The sequence below is a fragment of the Mus caroli genome, chromosome 9 (assembly GCF_900094665.2).
Source record: "Mus caroli chromosome 9, CAROLI_EIJ_v1.1, whole genome shotgun sequence".
NCBI classification, from domain to species: Eukaryota; Metazoa; Chordata; class Mammalia; order Rodentia; family Muridae; genus Mus; species Mus caroli.
In genome coordinates, this window is record NC_034578.1 from 55,130,259 (window position 1) to 55,143,765 (window position 13,507).

Sequence of the window (13,507 nt, forward strand, 5' to 3'; positions counted from 1 at the left end):
TGGCTGAGTCTGGCACCACCAGGGCATGTCTATTTGTTCCTGGTAGTTTGGAGCAGGAGGATCTCAGATACTGGGGTTCGAGTCTCTCCTGTGCACACAAGCACCTCTGTGTGCTTTGCCATACTCAGTCTGGGCATGTTCCCAGGCAATGAGAGCCAGCTGAGGGGGATGGGAGCCATTGCTGGGTCCTAGGCCTGATGCAGAGTAGCTTCTCCATATAGGAAGGACTGTCACCCTGATAGCCAGTGGAGCTTGGACAGAACCCTTCAGATTCCCCCTTGCCATCCAGGGGAGCTTAAACCAAGAGTTCCCAGCTGGGCAGGAGGACCATAAGGTAAGCCATGCCCTGGGTACTGGCTGCCTAAGTGCCCAGCTGTGCCCACATTACCCCTGGGCATTCCCAGACAAGCTTGCCTACACTATCCATACTTGGGACAAAACAGCCCTATAAGAATGAATCAATGGCCCTGAGTCACTACAGCTTGAATGCTATCTCCCTGCTCTCCCCTCTCCCCCTCTTCCCTCCCCTGGGCTTTAAGCTCCTCTCCTTGATTCTTCCTTTCTCTCCCTCCCTCGCTTGCTCTTCTCTTTTTCGCTCTCTCTCCCACACAGCTGCCTCTTAAGAATGCCAGACGATGGTTCCTTGCTGCTTTGTAGTCCCAAAGCTCCAGAAGGCCTTAGGGTTACAGTTTTACTGTTCCTTTTCCATTAGCGAAAACTCTCACTGGAACTGGACAACCCTATTCAGGGTCCCCTGACCTCTATCCACAAGAATGTGCCCTTCTCTCCAGCCTTTTACCTCCACTGATGGCTTGAGCACATATGCGTACTTCCAGGCATAGGTACAGGCATGCCCACATCACCACTTCCTGCCTGAGTAGATCAGAGACGGAATAGATGGCTTAGGGATGTGCTCAAGAAGTAGGAAGGTGGGAGGCCCTCTGGCAGACAGAGGAGGGTGGCTTTGGCAAACAAAGGATGGTAAAAGTGGAAGTATTTACATTGTCGTTGTGTGGAGGTACTGTGTGTCTGCCAACTGCAGGCTGAGCTGATGACAAATGGTGGTTATGATGTACAAGAAGTGCCTATAAACCTAGGGGTCACCTGAAATCCATCTCTGGGCAAACTTGGGCAGCACTATGGTCTGGGTAATCAGTGGACAGACTCAGAGCTGGGGTGTGGCAGCTATGCCATAAAGGCCACAGAAGATGAGGCACTGGCCTAAGTCAGGGTCAAAAATTCTATAAAGGCCAGAGAAGTGAGTGGGGATTTTAGGTGTCCCACACTAAAAAAGTACATTGCAATGACTCAATCCTGCTAATGCTGCATGAATCTGCCAGCGATGATCTGTGATGAGTGCACGCATTTGTGTACCATAAAACTTTATATGGGGGCACTGAAATTTGAACACCATAAAAATTATCTCATGTCGTGAAATATTATTCTTCTTTTGACTCTTTCTTCAATCATTTAAAAATGTAAAACCCATTCTTCATTCACAGAATAAAAATGGGGAGTGGAGGCCTCTGCTTGCTGATCTCTGAGCCAATGGGAACAGGAGGCAGAAGCTGGCTTCTACATGATAGAAAAGCTATCAGATAGACAGCAACCCCTAGGCCTCTGCTTCAGGGCCTCCGAGGAGCTTTTTCTCTCTAGGGAGAGAAGCCAGAGCTAGGCATATACCAGCATCTAGGGCCTTCAGAAGTTCTAGTTCTTCTTGCAAATCACTAACGCAGCATTTTGATGGCAATTCACTTCCCATGTAGCCTGCCTACTGGGAGAGATGCTCATCTGCCAAGACAAACATCCGCTGCACTTGAGTAGCATCTTATTATAAATTAATAAATTGGCATCGGGTGCGTATATAAATATCAGTCCCCGTGAGCTCAGAACATGCGTCTGCCACAGGAAGATGAATCTGCTTAGCACTCAGCTCACACAGCAGCTTCCCGACTCTCCGAGTCTAGCAGCCAGGCCCTCTGTACTTTCTCTAGGTTGATGCTGTCTTTAAAGGCCTCCAGGCTGCCTGCTGGCCAACTCTCACTGCCTCTACTGCCCAGATCGCTGTGATGCAGGGTGGACTAGCCTGGTGCCCAGGTGTGGATAGAGGAGTCAGAGGTGGGTAGGGAAATAAATGAGGGGGTGTGGTGGGTGGCCGGGATGGGTGAGCATAATCAGTACGTCTGTGCCCACTGGTTAGAGTACTTTTGGTGGCCACAGCAGGTGACAAGATAGCCACGTTTGTCCTGAAGGTAGAAGAAAGAGTTAAGAGCTCGAACATAGTAAGTGCCTGATACATGCCCGCTCTAAGGCATAGCTCCAGCTCTGACTCACTTTTCTCCCTTTCTTACTGCTTTCGGGACCTCATGTTCATGTGTTTGACCCTCACAGGCCTGACTCAGGCCCTCCCTGACTCAGTTATTAATTAAAACACAATTCTCTATGTTCTGGCCTTTCAGGAGCATTTGGGCATATCCTCTCAAACCAGGGAGCCTCCAGCCTTTATTTATCATCAATGCTAAATGTTCTGCCCCAGATCCCACTTGCAGGTCCAGAGCTCTGCACAAGAGAAATCTCCCTCTCGTTTAGGCTTCCAGAATGGAGTCCCATTCCACTGCTAACCTTCACCCATCTCTGCTACTTTCTTAGCAGTGCAGTCTCCATCGGTGCCTCTGACCTCCTGCAAGTCAGGCTAATGGCTCGTCATTCTTGGATCGTCGAGTCCTTTCTTCTAAGAAGCCCTCCCTGATCGTCACCAGTGGAGACCACTTACCTATGGGATGTTATAGCTCTGCACCCATGGCTCATCATTACACACAGAGGTGTGTGTGTGTGTGTGTGTGTGTGTGTGTGTGTGTGTTGAGGGCTGCTCCAAGGCCTCCTCGCCTCCCTTTCCTCTCCTCCTGGAGCTGAGCCAAACTGAGCCTCTATAGGTGCTGAGCAGCAACTAGCAGGGCTGATTGCTCCATCTTAAATGAGGACTCGCTTAATTTTCCCAGCACAGCTTCCACGGGCGGATGCGCAGAGGGAACTCGGCAGGCCCGTTGGAGGAGGCAAACCGCTAGAAAATAAACACCCAGCCCAGCTATTATTACTTTTTTGTTGTTGTTCATTTATCCCCTGCTTGGCTTCTGATAGGCTCCAGGATGGCTAAATAAAGCCAGGAATCGACTCCCCTCTCTTCAGCGCGCCATCTTCGGCGAGGGAGAGCTCGGTCTGCGGCATAAATTAGCGGAAGCCGGAGTGTAAAAATATGATTCTGCGAACAAACAAAAGCCTCCAGTCATGAGACCCGCAGTGGCTGAGCCGTTCCCACTGCCGTCAGCTCTGTTTCCAAGCAATTAAAAGGCAGAAGGAGGAGAGAGATCAGCAGGCCTCTGGTGGGCAGGAGGGAGGTGGGTAGCAGCCGGCACATCCCCTGAGCCCCCACTGCCACCCAGCAGCACCTCTACACTGGTGCCAGTGAGCCAATAGATGAGAGAGCTGTCTGTTTGCCCCCAAGGTGCTGAGGCACCTCCAGGATTGGTTCTGTTCTTTTTGCCTCAGTTTCTTCATCTTTACAATAAGCATAATAGCAGCATGCAGTGGGTCACATCTGTCACCCCAACACTAGGAGAAGCAGAGGTAAGAGGATCACCTCCTGAGGCCAGCCTGGTCTACATCGTGAGTACCAAGCAAGCTTGGACAACACGGAGAGTCGGTACAAGTATATACATACATACAGGCAAACCCTCATATGTATAAAATAAAAATAAAGTGAAACTCAGGGCTGCTAGCGCTAACCCAGGGTCACTGCATCAATCAATCAAGCCCAAATGCAGAACAAGAAGCACAGCTACCTGGTATCACCTCATATCCAGAGAGCTCTTTGGTGAATGAAACCAGACGACTAAGATCCACTGAGCCGTGAGTTGAGCTGGTGGACCAGTGTACTGCTGACCTGGGTCTGGTTTGTCCGGGCAATCCCCTCAATGACAGAGGCTCCCAGTTCAGCAGCTGCCAGCACCGTTTGTGTTAATGTGGATCTCATCAGCTCTCTGCCCTTTTAAACAAAGGGATTTAGGAACCATGATGAATGCCCCTTGCTGGACCCTGGGGACCGTGGGGATGGAATGTAAGACGTGACCTCTGACTCCGAAGAGTTCCAGCCTGGTGCTGGCAACACATCTGTGGACAACCTTCAGAATTGGATTTGGCTGAATAGTATTTCCTTAGCCTGGAATCCCAGATGAGAAAGAACAGAGCTGGCCCTGACCGTGTATCAGCCTGGCGGACCATGCTCGCTCTGTGCTACCAGTCCAGCTGGCTCTGAGGAGCCTCCTATGTGTGCCAGCAGACTGCAACAGAAGAAATAGGCTCCAGGTCCTCCTGCAGTGCACCAAGCCAGATGCAGTGTAACACGGTGCCTGTTGGGAAAGAATATGGAGAAGAAAGCAGGCAGGGGAGGGCATGGTTTTAAATCAAATGCTCTACTGTTACATTCAAATACCCTTGATGTGACAGCCAGGGACATCCAGACTCAGAAAGGTCAAACAACTTGCCTGCGTCACAGAATGAAGAAGGAAGGAGCTGAGATTTGAGCCAAGGTATTTTCATGGAAGTGAGGGTGGCTGCCTGGCGAATATGCTCCACATTATAGTTTAAGAGACAGACATCAATCAGGCAGGAGGCCAACAAGGAGGCCAACAGAGGGAGGAGCCACCTTTACCATGGGCAGTAAGGGAAGCTTTGTATAGAAGGCAGCAATCTTGGGGGCTGCTAAAGGAGGGGGTTCCTCCACCACCATCAGTGGTCTGTGGGGTCTGACAAAGGGCAGTGGAATTGGCTGTGTTCCTGCTTATTCTCCACAGCCTGGAGCTGTGCAATGTTCTCTTAGCCAGTCCTTGCCTTCTGGCCAACAGCTTGGAAGCCATACAGGAATCAAAAGGCCCTTCCTATGTCAGTCCATGCCAGACCCATAGCCAGCTTAAAGCTGGGGCCATTCCCACCTGCCCAAGGAGCCTCTGGCCCCAAGCTCTGGACATCAGCCTTTGGGCCCAGATCAAAGACTCTAGAGATCAGGGAAAGAGTCTGGCTGAAGGAATGTCCAGTGAGAAAATCTAATTTTTTTTCCAGTCACACAGTTGTAAACATAAACTAAAAGATGCATCTCTTCCTTTATAGGAGACAATCAAAAACACAATGCAAGTTTATGGGGGAAATGTGTCTTTCTAGAGCAAGATATTTCCCTCAAACACTTGGCAGACTGCAACCACTTCAGTCTAGAGATAAGTGATCAATAGAAGGGGGAGCCGAAGACCCTGAATTTCACCAGCTAGAGACCTTGCTCAGCTAGAGACCAGGTAGCATACCCCTCCTCATTGTCTATCCAAACGGAAGACTTGGAGCTGTCTGAGGCTAGCCCAGAGCCTTGTATTCAACCTTGGACTGCCAAGGTCTGAGCTGGGTGGTCATCACATGATAAGTTTTTCAGTGCAGTTTCTCTGGGCATCTATGTGCCAACTTCCATGTTGGAGCCAAGGATACAGATGGATGGCACCTGATTGTCAGCCTTGAGGTGCCAGTCAGCCATCAGAAAAAGATGTCTGGGCATGTGATGCTGCCCATGAGCCAAACGATGAGAGTGTAGTGGTGCCTTCTCTTTCCTTGTCTCCCAACCGGATTCCAAAGGACTCTGCCAGGATTAGTCACCAAAGCAGGGCCCAGAATTGGGCTGTAGGAATTACATGCAATTCCTGGCATGGTGGTGTACACCTGTAATCTCAGCCCAAGGGAGGTTGAAATAGGCGTTCCAGGACAACCTGGAGGCCACATTTCACTGGAGGAAGGCAGAGAGAGGAGGTTGTTGGACTTCCTCTCTTAGGAATTGTCTCTGTCTCCTCCCTATACTGATTGAAGACTCGGTGAAGCTTTGGGGATAGAACTCAGCCCACTACCACAGCCTTGACCCCAGATGAGTCAGTCTCTCAGAGCCTCCTCATGCCTCAGAGTTTCCCTCATGCGGAGGAGCTGTGGCAATTAAATGAGGTCGTGTCTGGAAGGAGATCCAAGAAGAGAAACAGGAACCACTGTTTTGTATGAATTTTCTCTCTCTCTCTAAACAGACGATTCCTTGAAGACAAGGATCTTTATTTTTTTCCTGTCTCCCCCACAACACCAGCACAGCACTAGGGACCGAGGAAGCTCTTCCTGAAAACTCCTTGGATGACACCCTGGGGATTAACCTGGGCTTTGATCAAAAAAGCTTTGAGTGTCCTAGTGATGGGAGTCCTCTCTGAGCACGCCCTGGGCTGCAGTGAGCTGACCTGGTGCCATGTCTCCTGGCAGCAAGACAAGCTTGCCAAGTTTAGCGGGTGGAGGGCAGTCAGACAGAACCTGGGAGGTGGCAAGCATCCTCTATGCAGCTGAAAAATGCAGGGATGGCAGCGTTAGGGGCTTCCATTAGCCCAGGGCTCTGTTTAAATAACGGGGGAAAATTGGCTTCCTCTCTGAGTCCAACTGCATCTGGCATCTGGCAGCTCAAAGTGGAGTGACTCACGAGATCCTTACATCCAAGGAAGTGGGGGAAGAGGGAGAGAGGGAGGAGTCTTACAGAGGCAGGACTGGGAGCAGGCAAGTAGGGGGATGCAGCCACACTGCTCAGACAAAAGAATCACAGCCAGAGTGGAGAGCCAGAGGAGCCTGTGCCCAGGGGCCAGGGCAGTGAGTTGCCCATGCTTTGGGCTCATTGACAGGACTGTTAACCTAGAGAGACGTGGGTTCCAGCAGCCCAGGCAGGAGCTGAAGTCAGTCCTTTTGCCTCTTAACAGTATCTCCCCAACTGACTCAAGGCTATTTTATGCATTGGAATCCAGACCTCTCAAGCTACCATAGAGCGGACTGGTGGTGGTTAGGGAGTCTGCCAGAGAGGCCCCAGGCAAGAAAGGTTATAGTCATCATGTCCCTAGAGTGATGGCAACTTCTAGGGAAGGGAGGGACATTCAGCCGTGATCTGTTCCTAAGAGCCCTAAGAGTCAGAATAGTGACTATGCCTAGTAGCTTACTAAACTCTGCTTAGTAACCAACTCTGCCTTCTGTTTGCTCATAAACTCCTTCCCTCATTCATGCAACAGAGACTCACCCACAGAGTGCTCCCCAGGAAAGCCATTCCTTCCCAAGTCCTCCTGCTTTTCCAGGCCCTGACCCTAGTCGGATCCTTTCCTGACTGCAGCCATACCCCTGCCTCACCACGACCCCAGCCCCCACTCCACCTGCCCTGCAACTCCAGCAGATGTTCAAGCTGTTCTGCACGGGCTTCTGTTGTCGCTAGCTGTCAAGTCTTAGGTACTGGCACCTATGGTGAACCAGCTGTTTTAACCGAAAGTTTGCAAATGCATGTCTGGAAGAGGAAGGCAGACGGAGGGCTGCAGCAGGCCTTGCTTCCAGCAATTCGTATGGATGTTTCACCTCACCCCAGCCAGTAGCTAGGCTAGATCTTACCACCTCTGGACAGGTCATCTATCCTTAGCCCCTTTCTGATTCAAATAGCTCCTTGTCCTGCCCACATCACTATGTGACCCAGGCTACCACTAGGTAGAGGAAGGGGAAACTGAGGCTCAGATCAGGCCTTATGCCATGTGGAACAATGGAATCATCTATGCAAGTGGGAGTAGAATTCATGTCTACGACCTGCAGCAAGAAAGTGATATATGGAAGACTAGGCAGGCTACAGCAAGTCTAGGTGGGGAGGCCCAGTTAGGGCAGTGTGGACAAGAAGAATAGCAGCGTCTCCTGTGGTCAGATCTCTAGCCCTGAGAAGTACAGTTTCTCACTCCCCAAGACAGACTGTGTATCAAAGAGCCAGCTGATCCAAGCTAGGGTAACCAGCTTGGCTTACTAGGACTTTCCTTGGCTTTAGCTCCAGAAATACCATGACACAGGGAATTCTTCTGTCCCTGAAGACCAGACAGTTGCTCATCCTTCTTCAAACCCCCACTGTCACCTCAAGGCTTCTCCAGGAGCCAAGATCTTCTGTGTAAGGCTGAGGCTCTGTGGAAACAGCTCAGATTTCCTATAAGGGTTTCCAGGAAGCTCCTGGGTCCCCTCTGGCAAGGGTTCTAATTGGCCAAGGAGAACCTGCAGCACTGTCTTGTCAAGACCCTCTACTCTAATAAGACACAGACAGATGGTGCTGCTATAGACTTCCTGCCCAGGGAACAGACTGGAGCCGAGGCCTCTGGCCCCTGAGAGGCAGAGGTGACTCTAGGGGCTCCTAGGGTCACTGGACAGGCTGCCTTCTGGCCCTCCCCTACTGGCTCAGCACCTCTAACTGGGTCACCCCCACCTTACCCCTACCCCAGGCCTCCATTACAGATAGTGTTTCAGCTGCAATTAAGAATTTCAAGTGGCAATTAAAAATTAATTGGAAACCGTGGGTTGTTTATATCTCCCTGACCTCTGTCACTGTTCGGATGGGGGTGGGGGTGGAGGACAGGTGACAGGAGGAGGAGGAATTTAAGAGTGGTTGACAATGGGAGGAGGGACCCTTGGCAGCATCAGAGCAATCTCTCCTTGAGGCAGGAAGAAATAGCACCAATCATTTGTCCTCCGCAGCCTCAATCCCTGCTATCTCTGATAGCCACAGAGCCTGGGGATCTGGTAGGGGGGTCAGGTGCATGGTCAGGGGAACTCCTGGCAGAGTGAGACCTGAAGGCTGAGTTCAAGGCTCTTCTGAGAGGCAGGGGCCGAGCACAGCATGGATGATTTCTGCACAGCCTCACGGACACAAACTCATAGAGGTAGATGTACCTCTATATGATACATCTATATGATTCATCTATATGATACACCAGATGGTATCCTGGCCCCCAAAGTGGCTCTGAGGTCTCTGATCTCAGATCCTGCTGGGTAATCCCCACAGAAAAGGCTTTTCTGTTCTCAAGGGGAAAAGATTTTGAATTTACATTCCATCTCCTATTAGGGTTTTTATGTGCCTTGGTCCCTACATCTTCAGATGAAGCTGTGCCTCCTGTCCAGTCCCCTATGGGAAACAAGTAAATTCCCTTTAGGCCTTGTCACTAGTGCCTTTGCACTCCACAGCTTCTCTCAATCTTGCTGCACTAAGACTAAGACTCTGGACTTATGGCTCCTCCCACCCCAGGGAGTCCTCTCCGTATCCTGCTGTTCATGTCCCGCTGTCCATCCTCTCTCTGTACAGAATCTCTGCCCAGCCCCTTCTGAAAGCCAGAGAGGCATCGTCCATACTGATGACAAGCCAGTCTGTGGGAATCCAATGTCCCCCAGGACTTGGCAAGGACACAGCCTACTATCTTTTCTGTTATGCAGTGCAGAATTTTAATTTAACAGTAATAAAAGCAAAAGGGCTGTCAATAAAACAGACACCACAGGTCAGGTCATGGGTTTGCTCCCAGAGGCCCCCAAAACAGTAAGCAATAGTGACCCAGGTCTTAGGCTGCCAACTAAGACAGTGGTGAAATCTCCTTACTCAGAGATGGCCAGCCTTCTCCACACTAAAATCATATGCAAAACAGTGTGCCCATCCATGTGCAGTGCATATATAGGGGCTTCAGACCCATCTTCCACATTCTCAAAAGGTCAGTTCAGTTTGCTAGGATTTGAGTAAACTGGCTAGTGACAGAACCTAGCTGCAGTGATGTAATCATATAAAAAGTTTATTCTAAAATCAAAAGAGAGAAAAGGAAAAAAAAAAAAAAGAAAAGAAACCAACCAACCAACCAACCACACAAACAAACAAAAAAAAACAGATCTACACCAGGCATGGTTTCACACACCTTTAATCCCAGCATTTGGGAGACAGAGACAGGAAGATCTCTCAGTTCTAGGCTAGCCTAGTCTATAGATCAAGTTCTAAGACAGCTAGAACTAACCAAAGAAACCCATTCTCAAAAACCAAAACAAACAAAACAGATCTAGAGACAAATTGTCCACAGCAATATGCTTATCAAGAATTCAGGTTCCTTCTAGATAGATGTCTAGAATGATAACCTCACTTCTAGTAGACAACTTTCAACCTCACGGCCCCAAGATGTTTGCATAAGCCCCAACCACCATAGTTATATCCAGGACAAGAAGAAGAAATAAAACCATGAAGAAAAAAATATGTTGGGGGCTGGAGAGATGGCTCAGCAGTTAAGAGCACTGACTGCTCTTCCAGAGGGCCTGAGTTCAATTCCCAGCAACCACCTGGTGGCTCCCAACCTCTTCTGGTGTGTCTGAAAACAGATACAGTGTATACATACACATATATATATAATAAACCTTAGAATATTAATAACAATATGTCTTCTGCATATATTTCACCTGAGAGGAATTTCCCTCAAATCCTCCCTACAGCATCTCCTTGAAAAAACACCCTACAATGTTATTGGTGACCTATCTGGAAGGGATCCTGGGAAATGTAGTCTTTTAACTGGCCATTTTGCAATCTAGAAAACTAAGTGGGAAATGGGGATATCGGAATAGGGATGTAGTCTAAATTCTGCCAACATGCCCAGTAAGCTCTAAGACTTTGAGTTTGGGTGCGTGAGCCAAGATACTTTCTTCCAGGAAGGAGGAGCAGCCGTGTAGAGTCTCTCCTTCCTGGATGAGGTCATCTTCCAGCAGCACTTTCATTGTGCTTCTAAATTGCAGGTCTCCAAATAACACTTCTAGGAGGCAATAGGCACTGTGACCACCTCCTCCCCCCACTCTCTTCTAATGAAACACCTTTGCCTGCCTCTGGCTCCTGCCAGGAGAGGCAAAGGATGCTTGCCTAGAGCCTGCAATCCACCCTGCTGTTTCAATTAGAAGCGATGCATCTTCGGAGGATGTCCACAGTGAAGCTGGTAATTAGGGAGCAAATTAACTGTCTGCTCCATCCACGTGGTCTTGGGTATCATGGAAGGTGCTGCCTGATCAGCTACCAGGCCCTCCTGCTTCCCCCCCCGCCCCTTGGCAGCCCCTTCCGGATACTTCATCTGCAGACTTGCTCAGAGGTCAGGCAAGGTTGAGGACAGAAAAGCAGACTCCCTCCCAAGAAGTTATTATAAGGCCAGGTGGCAGGGGTCGGGCCTTTAAACTGGTGAGGTGGAGGAAGAAGGGGGTGAGGGAGAAAAGGGGGCGATGAAGGGGAGGAGGAAAGGGTGAGAGGAGGTGAGAAAAGGAAGGGGAAGAGGGCAAGATGAAGAAAAGAAGGAAAAGAGAGGGAGGGGGAAGGGGAGGGGGGAGTGGAGCACTGGATGGAGGAGGGCAGAGAAGGAGGGGAAGGAAAGGAAGAGGAATAGAACAGAGGGAGAATAGGGGCCTAACCTTTCACCTATGGCCTAGATTGGAACGCAGTGGAGTTCAGCCTCAGGAACAGAATAGAAGCCCATTCTCAGAACCAACAATTACTGGCCACATAATGAGTCAGGCTGGGTCCTGAGCCCAGAGTGCAGTAGACACAGCAAAGGTTTGCCCTGTGCGGGTGTCCTAGCTAGCTGGCTAATGAATAGTAACAGGACAAGTAGTTAAAGCTGCCGTTTTCAACTTGTGAGTCACAACCCCTTTGGTGGGGCGTGTCGAACGACCCTCTCACAGGGGTCGCATGACAGATATCCCACATGCCAGATATTTACATTATGATTCATAATAGTAGCAAAATTACAGCTATGAAGTAGCAACGAACATGGTTTTATGATTGGGAATCACCTCCACAACATGGGGAGCTGTGCTAAAGGGTTGCAGCATTAGGTTGCATTTAATGAATGCCAAGTACTACATACACTGTAGAAGTGGTGTGATGTGGGTATAGGAGATGCCATCCTTGGGCTAGTAGGGCATCTCTGATCATTGTGCCTGGTACTGCAGGGCCTGGTGGGTTACCTGGGTGAGCAGGAGGAAGTAATTTAGGTGCCCACCCATGCCCTTGGAATGTGTCCCTCCGGCTGCCTCCCTGGCCACCTTTCTATTTGTGGAGCTGTTGTTACGCCCTGTGTTAGATACTTCTGCCGTTCCAAATGGATTGTTGCAAATGATTTAATCACCTACATTAGCACTCCCTGGCTCCCACGTATCAAGATCCCCACCCTCTTCCTGTCCCCAACTTCTCTCCCATCCATCCTGACACAATTTCTACAACATTCAAACTACTCACTAGTCTATGGAGAAGGAGGAACCCTTGGGGTGAGTAGCTGTAATTTTGCTACTGTTATGAATCACAATGTAAATATGCAGGATATCTGTTATGTGACCCATGTGAGAGGGTCATTCGACACGCCCCACCAAAACACACAGACACACACACAGCAGCAGCAGCAGCCCATTTTGCTGAGGAACAAACTGAGGCATAGACAAGTTCAGGAACCTGTGTGAGGCCACTCAGCTGAGAAGACTGCTTTTGGGCTAGCCTTCCGTGACCCACCAGGCTTGGAGTCCCTGATGCCTCTCTGCCATGATTGGGTCTGCTGCCATGCCTGAGTTCATCCTTTGCTTCTGACAGGATGGATGGCCTCTATGCCATCCGAGATTAGTGGCCTTGTCCTCCAGTCTATTTCAGACACCCACAGCCCTCCCTTGATGATTGGACCCTCCCCATCTGTTTGGTTTCAGACAGGGACTGAGGTACATATTTTACATATAAAAGCAGACCTGACCTGGCCTCCAGATTCTCCCAGAATCCCTGGCATACCCTGTCCCTAACCCTGAACTTTCCAGCCCAGGGACTGGGCTGTCCTTCCCTCAGAGGTTCCTCCCTATATAATCCCTCTCCCTCTCCCTCTCCCCCCTCCCCCTCTCCCCCTCCTTCTCCTTCTCTCCCCTCTCTCTTCTTCCCTTTCTCTTCCTCTCTCTCCTCCCTCTGTCTCCCTCTCCCTCCCTCTTTCTCCCTCTTCCCCCTCTCTCCCTCCCTCTTCCTCTTTCTCCTCTTCTCTCTTCTTCTCTCTCTGCAAGTACCCCTTTCTTTCTCTCTCCCTCCCCTCTACTCCCTCCTTTCCCATGGCCTTGGTCCTTGGGGCCAGTGAATTTGCCCAAGTGCAGCTTCCCAGTAAACCTGCCTTTAATATAATCTAATCTGGCTTGAATTGGCTCATTCGCCAACTGCAGAGAAATAACCTATGTCATCCCCATCAGGATCACTGCTATTTCAATTACTTGTTTTCATTTCTCTTCTGAGGGACGTGGAAAACAGGTGCTCATCTTGTTGGATGGGGCAGGGAGGACAGCTTGGTGCTTGGAATTCCACACTCTTGAAAAGCATGCAAATTAGGAAGAGCAGCCGGCTAGAGGATGCCAAAATCAATTACAGAATCCCAAAGCCTAGGGGTTGGAGGGACCTCCGGGAAAGCCTGGCACCTGCCTCTGTAAAGTCAGGGCCTCAGAGCTGCAAAGGACACTTGGATCTGTGTGCTCCTCCACTCCAACCCTCCTGCTTCCTGCTGAAGTCTCCCAGGACCTGTCAAGAGTGCAGAGGAAGGAAGCTGGTCCCTTTGGCCCTCTAGCTATTACTGCAGTGAGCAAAGGCAGCCGTAGG